Below are 17,704 nucleotides of genomic sequence, written 5' to 3'. Positions count from 1 at the left end.
TCAAAGATTTCCTCCTTCAGCAACACATGTGTCACAAAAAGTTATTCTCTACATAACACAAAGGGCATTTTCAGCTGCTAGGTCACTTGTTTTAAATTTTCAGAGAAATATCTTCAATTTTGTGTTTTGGTAAAGTTATTTCCTAATTGTTGACAGAAAAAAATTACAGAAATAGTCTGCTGTACAGTATTGATTTGAAATTTGGTTTGTAAATCCCAACAAATGTTTTCATACATATATTACCATGTCAGAATGAGATGAACAATTGCAATATTTTTTTATTTTTTAGCTTCGCTGTCAGTGACGCGGAGCTTATCAAATAGCTTGATTTTTCGTCATAACTTTTTTACTGCAGAAAAACTAGATTTTCTGGCGGCATCTTGCATAATGAATGCTACCGTTATCAATTTCATTATCATAGCTTGTCCCAGCTAGGCCTTTAATATAACAACTCTTCTAATAACTTACCTCTCCTTCCAAATAGACATTCTCATAAAGATGTTCAGAGTAATCCTGGAATTTCCTTTGCATTTCGTCATGCACCAGTTCATATGCAGCATTGTGAACAAATTCATACTGGTCCTTTAAAGGAAAATGAAAAATAAAGGTGACTACACAACAACTGCGAATAATTGAGTAAACATGATCTCATACAGTTAATAAGTCGCGTCAGCGGATTACTGACTACGCATGCGCAGATTCATAATATACTATGCGAGTAACCGGAAGTGTACCCGACTTTCATGGGCGCCGCCATGTTTTTTTGAGTGCTCGTAAATAAACAAATACGAAACGTGCAACGTGTTATTTTATAACACGCCATTAATAAAATATATCTCTTTTATATAGCCAGTAAGTATTATTATCCATCATGTCACTGATACAAAATATCGTTACTATCATGCCTAAAAAATAGAAAAAGAGAGAAAACTGTCGTGCATATAAACGAGGACATACGCAAAGAATGCTGGGATTGAATTTTGAAAAGCGCCCTCTGTGTCAATAACTAGATGCAAAATTTGCTGTTTTTTAGATTGAATGCTATAGTTTTCAAATTGCAGTGGAAGTAAACGATAATGATGGCACAAGACGTCCCTTGTCAAACACAATAGGTAGTTATCATGTTAAATATTTTCAATTATTATGTCCAACATTTTTACATATCAACAGAAGATCGTACAGGGTATTGTGGACATGAACTGTTTTCATCAGAGGATCAACCGGGCATAGTTGTATATAGCAAGTAACAATTAATTCTATTTTATCCTTTACTATAATTAATGATTATGAATCAATTTATAATTACTCATTATGAATCAATACAAAAAACATATATTTCTAATCTAATAACCCCTGGCGTGACACCAAGGGCTGAGCCCTATATAATATTATTTTGAATACTACCATGTCAATAAGAAATGAAAAAAGTCATCACAAACAGAAGAATTGGCTGTAGTTTATTTCTGCTATTGTCCTTGACAGTGAAACAAATAAGTCTCTTCAATAGTAAATAAGCAACAATTTTTGATCGTTGATATACCAGGCAGGTTCATATAGTTATACATAATTACAATATTCTTGTTGTATTGATTTACTACACATCATTCAAAAACATAGGGATTGTTAATTCCTAATTCTGACATGTTGGTACAGTAACAATTCGTATTGGTTTATCTTTTAATGATTTTGATACATAATTGATATATTGTGCGTATATGAGGATGAAACATGTACTATGTTGGACCATTACATCAAACAATCAGAAGTAGATATCTCTCACTTTAACGGTTATGACTGCAGTGTCATAATGTAATAATCTTTACAGCCCTGATACAGGTTATGTGTGGTACGGTGAAAGGGTCCAAACGTGCAAGGGCCCATACGCCGTATGATTGAGGTTTGCAAAACCTGTATCAGGCCATAAAGGTTTTATCATCTATCTTATGGAATGATGTTAAAAATAATGCGCAAAGATTTAGAGATAGAAATACATGCAATATCAAACATTTATCGCCATTTTTGTGACTTAACTTTTTCAGAAAAGCAATGGCAGCATCCATCACATATTGACATACATCATGACGTAATTTGTTTACCTATAGAACTTCTAGAGCAACGTATGTACACCAACAAAGAATGAGGCATAAATCATGGTGTAAGAATGCCGAGGTGTAACTTATCGTAAATTACATAAAACTGACAGTGAGATCTAAGCAAGATGTTTGATTGAAATGGATATTGTGCATTGAAATTTGTGAGGATTTAGCGATGAAATGACTGTGTACTTAAAGCTAGGCTTAGCTTATCTGTCATCTGTCGGATGATTGCACTCGATCTGATTTATATTGAGTTCACTTACAAATCTTTTTCAAAATGCAGACATCATCTATGGCGTACTAAGATAACACTGGATTTTAATATGAAACCCTGAGAAATATCATCCGATTTCCCCAACTTCACTGTTGCCCGTACAATCAGAACGCTGGCTTTGTTTACAAATGGAATGTTTGCCAATAGCAACGCATGTAGTCACTAGAATGATGCTAGTTCTGAAATGCACGTGCCTGCCCATATATGGGCAAAGTGTGCCTGGGTGTGAAACAGCAAAGTATTACACAACTGTGGAGGTGTTTTTTCCTGTAGCGTTACACAGGAACGTGGCTCATGGTATATGATGAGTTCCAATTCTAATGTATTCATTGCTGAACCTTTAATGGGCCCATGAAATGGTCTTACACACAAATGGCTCATGAAATGAAATGGTCTTATACACAAAAATGCCAGGATCACACCTAGTGGCCCCTGGATGCAATTATTCATTTCTGCAGTCATTTATTGCATGTCTTCACTGGATAATTGACATATAAAGTTGTGAACTTGGCACATTCTATAAGTTTGACCAGTCCACTTTCCTGGCCTTTCTAAAGATTACCCAAATTTTAATTATGAAGTGCTTTACACCTCCCCTAACATAATGATAATGAGAATAGGACTCCATTTGTATGATATCATCAGCTTGTTTTGAAGTGTTAACCATTTTATGGACCACTGCCTCCTGCGCTGTACCTGATGATAGCCAGGGCCATTAAGGTGGCGCTGCATGTTGCCAACAAAGTTTTTTTCATAGCAATATTTCTCATCAAAGATGACAAGGAAACCCCTCAAACTAAATATTTTCAAAAAGCAGACTCTAAAGTTTAGTATGGTAGCAGTAGTTTACTCGAAGGATGAAGTGGGCGTATATTTGGGATAAAAAACCTCAATTTTGGTATTAATGATAAAAATTAATTTAAGGTAGCTTTCCGCCTTTGCGATGACCTCTTTTCCAACGTAAATTTTGCCATCAAGTTGAGTATTTCTACCCAAGTATTATATATCACCTGAAAGCTATTTCTATGAATTTTTTTGTTTAATCAAGAAAATTCATGTGCGATGAATTTAAATGAAGATTTTAGTGAAAGTGTAAAGAAATTGGGTAAACTGACGTAAAAAAGTTTAAGTCAGAGTGGAAGGGGCCATTGTCTAGGTGTCAACGAGTAATTGCACTTCAGAATACTGGCTACAAAACCGTGTCTCAGATATTGAAAAAAGCCTGAGTTTTTTCACAGTGTTGAATCAAAGTTTATCAACCGATTAGTCTCACAATGCCGTCTAATTAAACAGTGATAACTCAACTCTAAAGACTTACATAAAAAAACTGAGACACAGTTTTGGAGACAACCTATTCGAGAAACATCTGTGAAAATCTGGTGGACTTCCGTTCACGCGTTCTCGAGTTAAACTCTTTTGAGCGTGCTGCAAAGTGACAAAATGCCGAACTGAGAAAAGGGCGATTTAGTAAATTGCTTCGGTTTTTCCTTAATATGAATGGCTATAAACAATTTACTCGACAGACAAGTCATCGTTGATGACACAGTCCCCACTTGTTAATGGGTACTTTGATTACATGTCCTCAGAGAGGATAGAGTCCTCTTCATTAATTAGGTCTGTGATAAAAATACTTAAATGCAGATGGTGCTAAATGGCCAAGAATGAGTTCCATGGTGATGAAAACATAAAACCAATGTAGGCAACCATCCTAAAGTTCATAAAATGAGTCAACTAGGAATTAATCAACAGGATGTTGCAAAACATTTTTGCATACAATCCTAACACTTAACAGATTATCACTGGTACCATATTTCATAAAGTTTGATGCAGTATTTACAACACTATGAGATCAACATCTGTATCAAGTTTCATCAAATTTGACGTTGTATTAATTTGTGGCTATATCACTCTAATTAAGAAAGTTCATTACTTATGCAATTACAAATTAATTAAAATGACACTGATAAATGTCTTTTTCAATGTTAAAGCAATGTGAACTTAACATCTGTACAAAGTTTCATGAAATTTGATGTAGTATTTCTTGACATATCAGCCTACTTACGAAACTTCAATAATTGACATGATACTGCTACATGACGTGAAACAAATTGACGAGCATATGTATGAAATAGGTCAATGTCCTTGTACCAACTTTGAATGATACTGGTGGAAATATGTCTGAGTTACGGCTCTGTACATTAGAAAATTGTAACAAAATCACCGCCATGCAGCGATATTTGATCTTACTGTTTAAAAAATCAACACGTATATGTATGACATAAGTCAATGTACATGTACCAACTTTGAATAAGATCAGTTGAGACTTGCCAGAGTTATGGCTCTCGACATGAAACAACCATAACAAAATTGCTACCATGTGGCCATATTGGACCATCTCGTGAAACCAATCCACATACATATATATAAATAAAAATGGCCACAAGGCGGCATATTGGATTGCATCACAAAACAAATCAATGTGCATATGCATGACATAAGTCAATGTCCTTGTACAAAGTTTGCATAAAATTGGTGAATAAAATCAGTTGAGACGTGCCCAAGTTTTGGCTAAGGACATGAAAAAATTGTAACAAAATGGCTGCCATGCAGCCATATTGGATCATATCATGAAACAAATTGACCTACATATGTATGACATAGGTTAATGTCCTTGTACCAACTTTGAATAAAATCGGTTGAGATATGCCTGAGTTATGGCTCTGTACATGAAAAAATTGTAATAAAATGGCTGCCTGGCGGCCATATTTGATCGTATCACAAAACAAATTGACGTGCATATCTATGACATTGGTCAATGTCCTTGTACCAACTTTGAATAAAATCGGTTGAAACATGTCTGAGTTATGGCTTTGTACATGAAAAAATCTTAGCAAAATGGCCGCCTGGCAGCCATATTGGATTGTTTCACAAAACAAAATGACATGCATATCTATGACATTGGTCAATGTCCTTGTACCAACTTTGAATTTAATTGGTTGAAACATGTCTGAGTTATGGCTTTGTACATGAAAAAATCGTAGCAAAATGGCCGCATGGCAGCCATATTGGATCGTTTCACAAAACAAATTGACGTGCATATCTATGACATTGGTCATGTCCTTGTACCAACTTTGAAAATAGCGTCAATGACATTGTGGCGCTCCCATAAGTAAAGGAGTGAGAAATTTGTGAGCAATGCCTGGTTTGTGTGTGTTTATTGCAGTGGATCTGAGTCAGAAAATCTGTAACAACTACACTATACTATAGGACGCTTGGTGAACTACTACTTAAAAGTGAGCTTCAGCAGAGTGGTTTGACTGGGATGTCTGTGTTAGGTGATAGGGTAATGTACATTGAGAGTCTGAGTTCCACCAGAATTTATGTAGCTTGTAGTTCATTGATTGACAAAAAATTGTCTAAATTGGAAATGATTATTATTTGACTTTACGGTAATGATGATGGGAAATCTGGTCCAAAACCAGCAGACAGACTATGCACATATCTTCATCTAGGTCCACCATTAGGGATTGTGCTCTTGTGTATGATAGGTAGTGTGTTGTACGGGTTAGTTGGGACTTAAAATTTTGCAAAAATAAATGGATGACCCAGCAATTAGTCAGTAGATGGATGGTTGGTGAGGTGAAGTGTGTGGAAGTTGGTCAAGTTTTTGACATGGACAGACATATATACATGCATTGTACACACATGAGGAAATAGAGAAAATTTGAGAATATAGTATTTAATGAAAAATATAGTTGACAATGACAGAAAATAAACTTTGTATCTCTTCACCAAACGGTGATCAGTAAGTTGCCAATCACTTAAAAAGAAAATAGCGTCAATGATGACACTGTGCTCCTCAGTGCATTTAGCGGTAGGGATGCAAGGAGAGAGGTTTGGGGAATGTTGCTGAGAAAGATGCAAAGAAAGGGTTGAAATGTGAAACTGTAATAAAACCTATTGTTTTTTTAGCAGTGAGCGTCTAGCTTGGTTAACATGCCATCTTGTACATGAAGGCAAAAAACATAATTTCACATGTCTACCAAACTTGGAATTCAGATGTACCGGTACATAGATCATCCAAATTGATTTATCTGAAAGATTTTGTATGTTCCTTGCTACAAAATTCCGACCCAAATGAATTATAACAGGAAAACATGCACGCATGATTGGACAGTGTGGACTGTGTATTGCATGCACTACATCTGCCGTGATGATGGATTGCCAGACGACCACACTGCATCAAAGAACTGTAGTTTAAAACGAAAATATAATTCTAAACAAGTCATTGACAATGACATAGTCCCCACTTGTAATGGGAGTATTAGTCTTGATGGGGCAGGAAATGTGGTCATTAAGAAGTATCACTGGAGTGTATATGTTGAGATCTATGGGCACATAGGTCTATGTCGTTGTTCCCAATTTGAAACACATGAGGCATGTCTAAGTTATGGTTCTAAATTGGGAAAAAAGATCAGACCTGTAGCTGTATTGGCCAGCCAAGAAATACATATGCACATAATAAATGAGGTACAAGATGTGACATCTTAAGGTCTAATATCCTATCAAAATTAAAGGGTATAGAACTTGTGGTTACTGAGATATGCATATATATGTATAATCAAGGTCAAGGGTCATTGAGGTCACGTGACATTTTGAAAAAAAAAATGTATTGCTATTAAATCCCTATATGCCAAAAATCAGACCTCTACCTCTATTCACTTGCCCAGAATTAGATATGTGCATGATAAATGAGGTAAAGCGTGTGTTCTCATAAGGTCTCCCATCCTACTAAATATAAGGACATAGCACTTGTCGTACTTATTTATTGACATAAACGTATATTTTAGGTAGAAATCATCAAGTTCACATGACATTTTGTCAAAAAAATTTCTATCCTATAGTTATCCCTATATACCAAAAATCAGACATCCAGCTCTATTGGCTTGCTCAGAATTAGATATGCGCATAATTAATGAGGTACAGTATGTGGCGTCATAAGGTCTCCCATCATACCATATATGAAGGGTGTACCACTTGTGGTTACTGAGTTATGGACAAATATGTATATTTGAGGTCAAAGGTCATTGAGGTCACGTGACATTTTGTCAAAAAAAATTGTATTGCTAAGTTATCCCTATATACCAAAAATCAGACCTCCAGCTCTATTGGCTCGCTCAAAATTAGATATGCACATAATTAATGAGGTATAATATGTGGCGTCATCCCATCATACCATATATGAAGGGTGTAGCACTTGTGGTTACTGAGTTATGGACAAATACATATATTTGAGGTCAAAGGTCACCAAGGTCACGTGACATTTTGTCAAAATGTCTGAGATATCTGTGTGAAAGGATGGACTCACGGATGGACGAACAGACACCATGACCCAATCTATAAGCCCCTGGACTTCATCCGTGGGGACTAAAAACTGTGTCACTGCATCCTTTTTGCAATATGAATACGATGAGAAACTAAATTTTTATTTTTCTTGGCCTTATACATGGGCGTCTACGGAGAACTGACTTATACATGGGAGTCTATGGAGAACTGCCTTATACATGGGAGTCTATGGAGGACTGCCTTATACATGGGAGTCTATGGAGAACTGCCTTATACATGGGAGTCTATGGAGGTGTAAACTAAAAAGTCCTCCGAGTCTAACACGGCCAAATTTGATCGCATTGTGAAACAAATTGATGTGCATCTGTATGGGGTAGGGTACTATCCTTGTGCAAAGTTGAAAGAAATTGACCAGGGCATGTCTGAGATATCTGCGTGAACGGACGTACGTACGTACGCACGCACGCACGGACAGACGGACATGACCCAGTCTATAACCCCCCAGACTTCGTCCGTAGGGACTAACAAACTTTCTTCGTGTCATTGATAGCCTATTATTTTCTTTGGATATTGAATGGACACATTTATTAAAGACGTCACTTTAGCTTGTCATCGATAGTGAAATGATTTTTTGCAGAAACTTGATTGGTCCAGCCAAGTACACATGCTTACTCATAACAACTGGACTGCGATGATGACAACATTGTTTTTTGATATTCCGATACAAAATTAAAATAATTTTATTAATAATAAAATTCAAGATATCTTCACGATATTCATTAACTGATTTTGATCAACCTTAGGAACCTGTATATCAAATATCAAAGCTATCAGATTAGTAATCTTTCAATAAAAAAATTTTTCACCAAAAATTTGGAAAACTACCCCAAAATAACAAATATTAAAATTTCAATTCAATTTGTATACACTTGACTGACATCATCCTGAGGAACATGTATACCAACTTTCAAAGAAATCAAATGAGTGGTTTCAGAGAAAAACATTTTTTGACTAAAAACTGAAAAAATTACCCTAAAAGTAGAAAATTTCATCCCAAATTTTAAACACCTACTTTAGAATGCCTAAAGGAACCTGCACACCATGTTTCAATTCAATCTGACCAACGGTTACAGAGTTTTAGCAATTTGCAGGATTTTTCCTTTTTTCCCCTCATTTGCATATTTTTGGCACTGACATGTTCATTTGAACAAATTCACATCTCCACCCCTAGGTGCACCTGTACACCAAATACTAAGACAGTAGGTGCTGCGGTTTAGCTGTTTTTGACGTGGACGGACATACATACATACATACATACATACATACATACATACATACATACATACATACATACATGCAAATGGCATGCAAATGAACTGATTCAGCTTATACGATTACCTCACATTGGTATACCAAATGTGAGCTAAAAAAAATCGTGTTTTTGACTCAAAATACCAAAACAAAGGCGGAAAGCTACCTTAAGTCAAAAACTGGACACTATTTTCTGAAATGTAACATTTCATTTAAGGTAGTGACTCAGGTTCGTTGACACATATTTTCAATCAAAAGTTTCACATAAAAAACGGGGTCTCACACCCAACATGTGGTACATTTTCTGTTAGGTCTATATTTGAAGAAGGTAAAAATTTTGTTTAGTTGTCAAAACATGCATTCGTATGTTTGTTTAAGTCAAAAACGTGTGATTTTGAGTTTTTTCACTTAAAAAAGTATAAGTAAGAATTGGCAGCACCCCTAAGTGATCTGTTAATGGCACTAGACAGCTGGATATACTGGGGAGGAAACCGTGTTTTGGATTTTTGAAATTCGCTTTTGTTTCTGCACAGTGAGCCTTCGAAGTGTGAACTGTCGGATTTTCGCATAAATTATCGTCTGTTGTTCACGTTTGTCAAGTTATCGTCACTTCAGGGGGGTTTATAAAAAATCTAAAACACAGTTTTTCAGGTCTAATCATGAAGTGTTAGCATGCGAAGAATTGGGGAATTCCGCCCACGCGTCGCCGACTTACACTGTCACTCATTTGAAGGTGCACATACATAGCAAAAATCGGAACTGAGAAAATCGACGATTTGTGTAAACGTCCCATTTTTCACACAAAATGGCCGAAAAAGTCAGCTGTTTGTACCTTAAAAAAAATTCATTCGATCTGGGTCTAGGTTGATATTGGGCATCAGATTGGAGAATTTCTGACAAGTCCTGAACACTAGTTCGCCAAAATATGATGAAAATTGTGCATAGAAACGTGAGGCTGGTCAGCGTAAGCGGTGGGTACTATTTACACGATAAACACTAGAAAGATAATTCAGGGCATAATCTGTTTGTCAAATACATCTAGCTTATAATTATATTAACTGTACAATGTTGGTAACGGTTAAAGTCTGGTTACAAGACTAGAAAAGTTTAAAAAAATACAGCCGGAATGGTTTACAGGTCTGCCGTTCTGCTCGCAAGCGCTCGACTTCCGGTCTCATAGCCCGTAATTTATGCAGGTACCAAGTGTGAAATGGTTGTCAAGTTCATTTTAGCGCCGATTTTTGTGCCTATAGTACAGGACGTCACTTGCTTGCTTGCTTTCGAATATGAGACGACCAACTCTCGATGCTCTAAAAAATTCTGTAGTTGAGAAGTTCAAGGAATGCGAGTAAGTCGCACTTGTTTTTGTAGTTTTCACATGTGATCTGCTGCAGTCTTTTTGCTCACCATCAGGAATGATACCGGGTTTTTCGTGCGCTATTTCGCTTTCGAAACCAAAATCAACTTCAGGTACACGTAAAAGCGATTCTTCATGACTTAAAATAAACGACTGAGGCGATACTCGACAGATTCACTGATTGTAAAATTGAAACGGCGACGTGTCGCGACACCCAGCGACACTCTCATGACCACAGATAGAAACAGACCGGCACCGATCGTGAAGCGACGTTTCGCGTACGTTGCTGTGCTCTAGACCGACATAACAGTGTCGAATTGACAATTTACAAACTAAGTCCAAAATATGGGCTGCTGTTTTAGAACCATATTTTCCAGTGAAGATTAAATAGAGTCTCGTGGGGCGGCAGTGTAATCTACAGTGCTGTACGTGCGCGTGTGTATGGAGCTAGTTATGCATTCTCAACATCACGCGTGCAACCATGTTACCATAGTACCAACAAATGTTTCAATGGCAGTTGTAGTATGAGCCAAGGTCAGAAAGTTTCAAAAGTTTCAAACGCTCGCGTCCATCAGCTTTCCATTTTGCTTCTTTGGCCCCCGTTTACGTTTTCTACACCGCTTATACTGCCGGCAGTCGTCAGCCATGTTGGAATAGCGTCTCTTATGAAGACGTGCGCGCATGCGCAGCATAGTGCATAAAAATTTACATAATCTCCTTCAAGGTATAACGATAACGCTGACAGTAATCTGAACCGTTAAAATAAAAAGAAAATAATAACTCGCGCAGTGGTTAGAAGGCCATGTTTTCACTAAAATTCCAGACATTTCCTAGTATAATCATATTTCAGGGGTTCAGAATATGAAATAATCACAAATTTGCTAAAATTGACAAACCTGAGTCACTACCTTAAAAGGAGTGAGAGTATATGTAGCAAAAACGACTATTTTATTTTGTATTATCTATCCTCATTCTAAAATGGCAAGGGTACCTTGAAAGACCTACACTCAAAAAATACCGTCAATGACGCTGTACCTTCTCTAATGTGTGGCCAGGTCAGGTAATTGGTTGTTGGCATGAAGTTGTTGGTAAATAGTTGATGATGTAGGGGCATGAGGTGGGATATGGACCCAAAGAACCCAAAAGATGATTAAATACATCAATCAAAAAATTCTAAGCTACAGTATAAACTGCCTAAAGATAGCTCAATGTGGGAAAAAGTTAAATAATTCAGAAATAAGAATTCACAGTCCAAAATAGTAATGACGCACTTCCTTACTGACCTGAGTGCATGTGAAATACACAACCTGGCATCTGTAATTTAATGTATACCAAGTGATCATTTAAGTCACTTTTAACTGTTTTTAATGGATTTTCCAAAGAGTCCTGTGAAAATGATGAAAAACGCTTATCTGGTCTTGTGTTTGTATAACCTCATGGCTGATAATTGTCATAGTATTGAAAAAAATTGAAAGTGAAGAAATTACTGTTTTTAATAGGCATATTTTCCTTGAAATACATGACCGTGTAAAGAATATATGCTAAAAGTGTTTAAGAGTAAATTTCTTTTTAAAAACTAATTTATCTGTGACCAAAGGATTTTTATTCTTTGAGTTTACAAATTCAAACATTGCAATTTGTGCAATCATCTTGTGCAGTGCAAAATTTATAAAATGACTGAAAAACAAAAACAAATTGGCAGAATTACAGTCTTTGTGATGTAAAATTATGGGTTGACATCACGATAACTGTTAATCTGTTTGAAGTACTAATATACTATAATTTAAAAAAGAAAAGTTCATGCAGAAACGGTAAAATATATTGTCAGCAATGTAGTGTTAATTTTGACTTAACATCAAAATATGCCTTTGCTGGATACTAAATATATAGGGCGAAATATTAAAATCAGCCATGTTCAGCAAAATCCACACAACAGCATTGATCCTTTTCTAATTTGATTTGATTTGCTCATGTTATCCTTGTATGACAGTCAGTACAATATGGAACTTGAACACAACACAGTGAATAAGTATGCTGTAAATGAAATGGTGTGGCTGCATCCACATGCAGCAATAGGAGTGCCTTTGTCTCTCACCCCTCATTTCCAACCTGTCCCATCCCTGAAAAAATAGTTTGGTCTATATTTATAATGTTAATAATTTCTGTATTTGTTAAAATGTGCGCATCTCAAAAACTTTTGATCATAAACATTTTCATCGTTTTTTATAGCTGACCAGTCAGTTAACCTGTTTATATTGAATATTTGCGCATTTTCCGCAGTATTTGACATTTTCTGAATACCTTCTTATTCAGTTTGTCATTTTCTAAAAGTTTAAATGCTCCATTGTGTGGTCAAGCTTTCCACAAGCATCAAATGTGGTACTTCATATAGGAGGGTCTGCCTCTAGAGGGCGGGCATCATGAATAGTGTTTGTTGGTTAATTCCTCCACGTAAACTTCTGATTGTACTGTAAACATTGAACATGGCCGACGTCCGATTTTCCTGTCTAAAACTTTCACTCATTTTCGTTCATATGACTCTGAAACTCCAGGAAACGATTGGGAAGAAAGGTTTATCTTGAAATATTGAGGTACTCGCCGATATTTTGCAAAATTAAATGAGAAAAAATGCAAGGAAAATGCCGACAGGCTTACACAATGACAGTTATCAGACTCGTGGAGGCATATGATCATCTCTGCAGATTATGCAACAGGCCAAGATCACGTGAGGCCATGAGGGGATATCCACGCAACTCAGTACCAAACACTAGCGCTCACAGAGTGAGCAAACACAAGTGAGTACCCCTAACGTCAGCTCAGTAGTCTGTAGGTAATAGATTGTAGTCAACTAAGAAACCTTGGAGAAAGGCTTAACACTGTGTCTCATCTTCGCTTGCCAAGGTCTCCGCTACGGGCAGCTGGATGCTTCCCGAAATCAGACCTTGGCTGATAGACCCCCTAGATCGTGTTTTTTAAAGCGCCACCACACGAGTATGTGACCAGTAAATAGCCAATCAGATAATCGGTTACTACGAATGTAGTAGTATAGGTCTTTTCCCACTTTTTTTTTGGTGTTACATTTACAAGTATTCGTGGTCACTGTTTACATTTCATGCTACTGAAATCTAGTGCTGAAATAACTGATGTGTGTAAAACGTCAAAACAAAGGCCCAGCCGCCAGCGCGTCTTACTGCAAGATATTCCCAACTGTCGCTCAACTTGTAAGGTGAAAACATCAACCCGCCACACTCAAAAGATCGTGGCGCGAAATAGAAATGTTCTGCCCACCGAAGCAAATCTGTTAAACCACTCCTCCAATTTTGACCTCAAAAATTCACGATAAACCCATTACTCAGACGTTGTTCAGACATTGTGGTCCTGTCAACTGGCGCGACCGGCAGCTATTCTGTTGTTCATATTTTGGGAAAATTGTAAAAATTGTGAGACGATGAACAGGATTTACCCGAACAGAACATCGACACGCCGCGGGAGAAAAAACTAGAAGCATGGCTCGAAAACATGGACTAGGACTTTGTGAAATATGCAAGAACTGGAAATCAAAGAACCGGATTTTGTTTGGGTGTTGTTCAGAAAAAAAATCACATATTCATCACAGTAAGCAATATACTCATCGGTGAATTTCATAGACTACAAGCGTCAGTTTTTCAAAGTCATCTTCTGCACTATCGCCATATTCGTCGATTTTTTTTCTTTGAGAGATATCTAACGCTTCACACGATACAAAGCGTTGCCATACATTTCGTAACCCACGATCACTGAAACGGAACTTTTCGCCACCTCTCTGAATGACGAGAAAATCGCCCGTAACTTTATCCCCCCACGCAGTAAGATTTCCATGCATGACAATCAAATCCTGTATTAAACTCAGGCAAGATTGCCTTCCCACTCCTAAATCTCCGTTTGAGCCATTAGGGTGTCACAGGACGAAGGTAAACCAGAGACTTGGTTCAAGTCGGTGAATTTTCAAAAAAAAATGATTTGTAAAAGTTCCTCTTGTAAAATTTGGTAGCGATCGAACGCGTTTTTATTTAGTCTGTGCAGCTATAGCAGAAGTGAGTTAGTTTGTGGCAGGTAAAACTTCCCTGTATCGCGTCCACCCCACTCAACGCGTTCCGACACATAATCCTACTCACACATTTCACATGAAAACAGAACACAGATCATTGCATTCCAGACGTTCACCCAACTTACATGTTCACAATCACGCACTTGAACCAAGTCTAGTAAACCAGTAAGTAAATCGAGAGAAAAGCTGTGCACAAACAGTGCGGTGGTCGGCGTTCGGAAGGTAGGCGTGGTTTTATCTTTGAGTGTAACGCGTGCTCTGATTGGTCCGCCTGATTTTCTAATTCCATCAAACTCCTTAACGCAAAATAGTGGGGGTATCCCGCACGGCGTGGTTAGTGGAAGACTCCTGTCTGCTAACGAGCCGTGCGAGCGGACGATGACTGTGGCTATGCCGCTAAGTCCCTTTTGATTTTTGTCATAGCTCAAAATCGTTCTCCCACACCTCAACCTGAGCCATGAACACCCCCACCAGTTTATGATATGACCCATCACAATGGCATGACGTCAACAGATCTTGACAGACGGAAGTCTTGACAGACGGAAGTACTTGACAGCAGCATACTGGTTTTCAACTCTAATACCTTCTCTGTCTATAAATAGACACGAGAAGGTAAAAGTGATTAAAATCATGATAAGCAAAATTAAAATGCCTCTTATTCAAAATGTAAGAAGTTTATTGCCAAACAAAATAGTCGTTTTGTTATATAGTATTTAAAGAACATAATGTGAAAATTTCAGAAAATTTGACCCAGCCAGAGCGGAGTTAAATTCTTTGGAAATTTTGAAATTGGAAGGAAAAAGAAGCCAGGAAATCGGGTGATTTGCATACATTTGCATAAATTAACACTTCTATATCACGCAACTTACGACTGCTTGACAAGCTAAAAGGTGAACCTAACCAATATTTTAATCTTGGGTTAACAAATTAATTAAAATTGAATGAATATTTGCAAATGAGGTGATTTTTTGGCAAAACACGCTGTGTTGGGTGCAGCGCCCCTTTAAAATAGTCTATCTGAAGTATAATCCATAAACTGTGGATTTGCCAGGTATATTAAATTTTGATCAAAATACCATCAGGAATACCTCAAATAAAGTTATTCAGACGCATACGAAAATAAAAAGAAAGACTGTTTCAAACACCCTTTAACCCTTTCACCACCATGGTTTGTCTCAAATCCATTGTTTTCTATGGCTTAGTTGGACCTGTATACAGTTTCGGGTGAAAGGGTTAAGGTTGTTCAGATATCCTTTGATCTGTAGCTGTATAACTCTTTCACACTGGATACTCTAGCTGCGACTGTGTTTTAAGTCCTTTGCATAGCTGCCATTGCAAATACTTCTGACCATGAGAGAGTGATGCAAGACATGGGTTGATGAATTGGTAAGTTTGACAAAAGGTACACGGGTCAAGAGAAAATTGAGAAAGAGAAGTAAGCTTACCCGTGTTTGCACAATGGCGGCCCTCTGCTGTCTCATTTCATCAATGAGATCAAATAACATAAAACTGTTATCGAGCTTCTGAAATATTAAAAACAAGAAGTATAGTGTCATGGCACACTTTACTTCATGACAACATGCCTTTCAAGAGCTTCATAATGTTGGCAATAAGGCAAACCTTTGATGTGGTAAATTACATAAAAATTAAGAACACCACTGATTGCAGTGTTGAACAGTCTTTGTCAAATTTTGTTAATCCAAAAATGGAATTATTTTATCACATCAGCCAGCTTGGACATGATGGTTGGATTGGGCAGGATGGCCAGCTTACTTTCTGTGCATGCATTTGTCAGACTAGGACCAAGACTAATAAGTCAATATGCAATATGCAATATGCAATATGCAATAGCAACATCCTTAACATGCATGCTTAAACTACTCAGAGTTTCTCAGATTTTTAAGATAGGATGATGATTGAACTGATCTAAAAATGTTCTGTGAGTACACATATATATAATGAAAAAAAAATCAAATATCTAAATGGCTACATGTAAAATTTGTTCTGATGTTAATACAAAGGTGAAGTTTGATTTATTCAAGCAAAATAGCAGTCCCTGACCAGTACAACAGACACATCATAAAGAAGGTACAATCCAAAACGTCCATATTGATAAAAAAGACAAAATGCATGAGGCAAAATGCATGAGCCAGTGAGAACAATTACATGGCAAAAGGCATGGCATAGGAAGTGGTACAGTCAACAATAGCAATAGGGGTAAACCGTAAAGAGTTTAAGTTTGATTTTCCCAGAAAACATTTGGCTCCATTTCAAGAATTACGTTATAAAGAAACTTTAAGTAAAGCTGACGGGTGTTGTCAACAAACTTGAAAAAAGACAGCTAGGAAAATTACACTGAAAACACACGAGGGAGCCACCATCAACATTAACATGTGGACAATAGCCAATAAAGTTCAAGATATTCACATTAAATGCAGGAGTTTACATTAGTCAATTTCGATTTAGAGTAATATGTCAATGAAAATGATGATGATAAGTGTGAACAGATGATATTTGTGAACAGAAAATTGCCAGTTGTTAAAATGTGCTAGAACATGTCATTCAAAGATGGCTGTCTCCACTGTCCCTATTTGTTCTCACAATTAGTGTTACCATACCTGATATTATTTTTAGACCATTACTACTTGGGAATTATAAATCACAGCATACACAGCAAGTGAAATTTTTTTTATGTTTGCTACAGTTGCCAGTCCCTCATTTTTTAGGGTCTATAGTGCATGGTACTTCCACACTGAAGTGTTACATACAGTCATTGGATTATGGTATGGATTATGGTATGATTGCGATTATTATACAGTCTTGGAATCACAAAAACAAACTTTTGACTGATCAAGATGTCTTGAACAGTTAATGTTTCAAGAACTAGCACAAACACAACAATTTTATCATGCAAAAAGGCCCTCTTTGTATGTCATCAGAGTTACCCTATGTCAGAAATTCTAGGATTATGCAGCATGCCTAAAAATAAAATTTCTTTCACGGAAACAAGTGAACATACATTTTAATAAGCTAAGCACCATTAGACTAAGCACCTGCTAAAAACCAACTACATATGTGATCCAGCAACCAAGCAGCCAATGGAGTTCTATTGTGATATTTGACATAACACATGATGGGAAATTTTTGTGAAGAATTTGAATAAATATCATTGTCTGAGCAGTTGACAGCGTTTTTCAAAGGGGATTTTTCTATAAATCAAACATAGGGCCAAA

At 36.9% G+C, this 17,704-nt stretch overlaps 1 protein-coding gene across 2 annotated transcripts in view; it reads right to left on the bottom strand.

Annotated features, from left to right (window-relative positions):
* Window positions 1–17,704, bottom strand: part of LOC139127734 (tyrosine-protein phosphatase non-receptor type 12-like) — a 321,808-nt gene that overhangs the window by 67,620 nt on the left and 236,484 nt on the right. For both annotated transcript variants that reach the window (XM_070693624.1, XM_070693623.1), the window contains exons 7-8: window positions 15,917–15,994; window positions 469–582 (exon numbers count right to left, since the gene is read on the bottom strand). The gene's annotated coding sequence lies outside the window, so the exon portion shown is untranslated. The remainder of the gene's footprint in view (window positions 1–468; window positions 583–15,916; window positions 15,995–17,704) is intronic.

Source organism: Ptychodera flava, unplaced genomic scaffold (assembly GCF_041260155.1).
Source record: "Ptychodera flava strain L36383 unplaced genomic scaffold, AS_Pfla_20210202 Scaffold_35__1_contigs__length_1935909_pilon, whole genome shotgun sequence".
Taxonomy (NCBI): domain Eukaryota; kingdom Metazoa; phylum Hemichordata; class Enteropneusta; family Ptychoderidae; genus Ptychodera; species Ptychodera flava.
Note: the sequence above shows the minus strand (reverse complement) of the source record. Positions and strands in the feature narration are given on the sequence as shown.